The sequence below is a fragment of the Elephantulus edwardii genome, unplaced genomic scaffold, assembly GCF_000299155.1.
Source record: "Elephantulus edwardii isolate Elephantulus edwardi_28Jun2011 unplaced genomic scaffold, EleEdw1.0 scaffold00301, whole genome shotgun sequence".
NCBI classification, from domain to species: Eukaryota; Metazoa; Chordata; class Mammalia; order Macroscelidea; family Macroscelididae; genus Elephantulus; species Elephantulus edwardii.
The window spans coordinates 2,882,783-2,887,320 of record NW_006400051.1 but is presented as its reverse complement, the minus strand read 5'-3'; the positions used below and the strand labels follow the sequence as shown (position 1 = coordinate 2,887,320).

The following is a 4,538-nucleotide window of genomic DNA, read 5'->3' as shown; positions in this document are numbered from 1 at the left end:
TTCTGATTTGTCCATCCCTATTAAAAGTCTTTGATCTAACTGATGAATGAATACTGGTTTAATAGAGATGGATTATTCAGAAGTTGGCTATCTAAAATGGGGATATTATGGCATGAGACATGAAGTAGCTGGCTTACACCCTTTCACAAATGTAGTTATTAGTAAGAGGATTCTAAGGGTGGGGATCCTCACAATATACATGAACAAATGTAATGCAAATGAAATACTGTATAAAATACAATGTATATACATGAAACACAATGTATATGGAAGATAAAAATATGAATTTAAAAATTATAACAGAAAGAAAAAAATATTGCTGAAGAACCAAAGCCACCTAGAACAGTACAGTGACAGAGAGAACTTCCAGAAGTTCAAGAGCTGGTTTTAAAAGTGGCCATAGCACCTGGGGTATTATTGTTGATGTCAGATGGATCTTGATAGAAAGCAGAGAATACCAGAAGAACGTTTATTTGTATTTTATTGACTATGCAAATGTATTTGACTATGTGGATCATAAGAAACTATGGTTAATATTGAGAACAATTAGAATCCCAGAATACCCACTCATTCTTATATGAAATCTATACCTAGAGTAAGAAGCTGTTACCTGAACAGAGATATCTGAACCACATGGTTTGCAATCAATAAAGATGTGTGTCAGCATTGTATTTTTTCCTCCATAGTTATTAATTTTGTATGCTGAACAAAGATTTTGAGGACCTGCACTCTATGAAGATATAGGTGGCCTCAGGAGCAGAAGAAGATTCATCAAAGACTTGCATTATGTAGGGGACATGTCTTTGCTTGCTGAAAGTGAGGTTTGCTATAGATGATAAAAGACTAGTCTTCAAATATGGATTACTTCTTGATATTAAGACAAAAATTCCAATCACCTGGCCTATAAGTAAAATCATTGCAGATGGAGAAAAGGTTGAATTTGTTAACAATTTTATCTTGCTTGGATCCATATCAATACCCTTCAACCAGCAGTCAAGAAATCAAAAGATGTATTACATTGGGAAAGTCTACTGTAAAGGAACTCTCCAAAGTACTGAGAAGCAATGATGTCAGTTTGAAGACTGAGGGTGCACCATGGTCTTTTCTATCATTTTGCTATGTGTCTGAGAGATGGAAATGAATTGAAATGAAAGAAGAATTAATATCACTGAGTTGAATTGTGGTGTTGGAGAAGAGTACTGAGTATCTAAAGGTCTGCCTAAAGAACAAGTAGGTATATCTTGGAAAAAGTGCAGCCAGAGTGCTCCTTTGAAACAAGGAAGGTGAAGTTTTGTTTATAGTCTTTGGACAAGTCATTAAGAGTGGCTGTTTCTTGGACAGGGACATCATGCTTGGAAAGGTAGAAGGTCAGCATGGAAAAGCAGTGGGTCAGCAAAGAGATGAAGACCTACAAAGAGATGAATTAACACAGTAACTACAACAATGGATTCAAGTATGCCAGGGATATGAAGATGGCACAGGTCACTACGAATTGTACTCAGCTCAGTGGCATATAACAACAAGAACAACAACTTATGACCCTGAACATTTCTTCATTTATTGTTGATCATCTGAATGTTTTCTTTGAGGAAGTGTCTATTCATATTAAAAGGTTATTTCTTACAACTTAAGTCTAAATTTAATTTTAGGTTACAGCTCTTTGAAGAAGACTTTTTCTTTCTATCAGTTACAGAAAAAAGATTATTTTCTCCTTCAGATTATGTTTCTTGATTTTTTGGTGATCTCCATGTGTTCCCACATCTTTCCTTCCTTTTCTGTTATGACTCAGCAACTCCTTGTTAGATGGCACAAAACATTGCCCATTCTGCACCATACCAACAATTGTTAGTTCTTCCAAGTGGAAAGATCTAGAAGAAAAATACAAATCTCATATATTTAAAAATTCTATGGGAAAAATAATGATATAGGTTGTCTCAAGAGAAGAGAAATGGAATACTATTAAAAATAAAAGGATTGATTGACACTGAGACACTTTAAGAAGCAGCATAACCGAGAACTGACGTCACTAAAGGAAAAAGTCCAAGCTGCACTGAAGACATTGGTGAACAATAAGGTTCCAGAAATTGACTAGATGCCAGTTGAAATCTCTCAACAAATAAATGTAATGCTGTAAGTGCTCAGTTGTGCTTATTATGCATCTGACTCTAGTCATGGCATTTTCAATCACCTTAAAAGTATTTGAAAGTTGGACAAGAATAATGAAGACTGAAGAAAAATTGATGCATTTGAATTATGGTGGTGTTGAAGAACATTACATATACCATGAACTGACAGGTATTGTTGTTATGTACCATCAAGTTGACAATCATATGAACAATGGCTCTGAACCTTTTGCTGTTTCTGAGTCAATCTCATCATCTCTAATACACCTGCTCCATTGCCATAGTCACTGTGTTAACTCATCCAATCCATCTTCCTTTCCTGCACTGATCCTCTACCCTTCCAAGAATAATATCCTTCTTCAAGGATGGATACACTGTGACAACATGTCCAAAGAATGTAGGATGGAGTTTCAAAATCTTGGCCTCCAAGGAGCAACCAACCAGGTTTCACCTTCTCCAGGACAGACCTGTTTGTCCTCTTTTCAGTCCATAGTATGTTCAATACTCTTCTCCAGCACCATGACTCAAAAGCATTGATTCTTCTGTCATCCTTAGTTATTGTACAGCTTTCAGGTGCATAGGAAACAATTGAGAAAGCCCTCACCTGGACTGACATCACTGCTTTTTAGTATTCTGGAGAGTTCCTTGACAATATTTTCCCAACACAACTTGTTGTTTGATTTTTTGACTTCTGGTGATAAGAGTGTTGATCCTGGATCTGACAAAGATAAAATTGTTAACCTCAAACTTTTCTACATCTATCATGATACTGCCTATTAGCTCAGTCATGAGGATCTTTGTTTTCTTGATGTTGATATGCAATCCATATTGAAGGCTGCAGTCCTTGATCCTCTTCAGCAAATGCTTCAAGTCCTCCTCAGTTTAGGCAAGCAAGAGTGTGTTATCAGCATAATACAGGCTGTTGATGAGTCATCACATTAAGGGTTAGTTAGAGGCCTCACCCTTTTGCCTCTCACAGTGGCAAGGAGGATGGCCAGTGCCAAATTTATCTGCCTATTTTTGTACTGGGGTAGTGTCTTTGCATGTTGATACTCTGAATAGTTTATATGTTTGCTTGTCTACCATCTGCTTTAAAAAATATTTTACACTGGTTTATTTACAAAGTTTATATACACTGTTTTTCACACTGGATGTTTTATACTTCCTTCACCTCTCCTCCATTCACCCATCAAATTGACCAGCTAAGTCAGCATCCAATCACCAGGAATGCCCTGATGCCAGTTAATGGAAGCTTAGCGTCTGCAGGCACCTTGCCCCAAGGAGCAGCCGCCAGCCCTTGGGACCCTGGGCTTCAATCTGTTGAGTCATGCCCAGTCTAGGCTGGGATCTGAACAGGCTGACAGTCTCCTTCACTAGGACCTGAAATATGGCATCTGGACGAAGTCCTGACTTTCCCGGCCAGGGCTGAGAAGACCTTACTCCAGCCTCCACATCAGTGGAAAAGGTAGTCCAGGGCACAGTAGAAGTTTTCTGAAGCTAAGTTTATTACCACCACCAGCAGGAGCAGGAGGCTGAAGGAGCAGCCACCCGCACTGACCCAGAGATCATTTTCTTGCCCCATGAGCCTCACAGTGTCATGGGTCATGTGGGCTGGCAGCTTGCCATCATTGGGGATGACAACAACCAGTGCTACGATGCAGAGTTCCAGAACATGTTGCAGCACTTGCAGCCGACATCAGATTGTGTACCAATTGGTCATCAAGATTGCCTCGAACCTGTTTGAGAGCGGCATCAATTGGGGCCCCCGGGCTTTGGCCTATCGCCTGGCCCTGCATGTCTACCTGCATGGACTGACCAGCTTCCTGGGCCAGGTGACCTGCTTTGTCACCAACTTCATGCTACTTTACTACATTGCCCAACGGATCCTTTGGAGGGGTGGCTGGGTGGCAGCCCTGAACTTGGGCAATGACCCCATCCTGAATGTGGTCATAGTTCTGGCTGTGGTTCTGTAAAGCCAGTTTGTGGTACAGAAATTCTGGGGTCCCAGTTGAAACTCCTGTCTGAACTTTAAGCCTTCTCCCCTCTCCCTTCTTTTCCTCCCCCGTAGGGGTCAACCCTTAAGAGTACAGGAGCTTAGGTAAGTGGACATGTCAACTCTGAGGGGGTCCATGTGGTCAGTCAGGCTGCAGAGCCCTCAATATTATTGCATGATACTAATGAGCTCCTTCTCTGGGCCCCATCTTGTCTGAAAGGGGGCTGCAGTCTCTTCCCTTAGTTATTTTGTATCCCCTCAGCTGTGTCAGCTGGGCACTGGGGAGGATGATCCTCTGGAGACACAGGCTGGGAACCACCTCTTCTTGCTAGGAAGTTTTAAAAGGTTCTAGCTTTTTAGAAAACCCTTGGGAAATGCCTCCAGCCCCACCCTATTCTACCCTTCTGTACCAGGCCAGGGTA

General features: G+C 40.7%; 1 pseudogene; it reads left to right on the top strand.

Annotated features, from left to right (window-relative positions):
• Window positions 1–3,510: 3,510 nt before the first annotated feature.
• Window positions 3,511–4,135, top strand: LOC102851105 (annotated as a pseudogene).
• The last annotated feature ends 403 nt before the right edge of the window (window positions 4,136–4,538 follow it).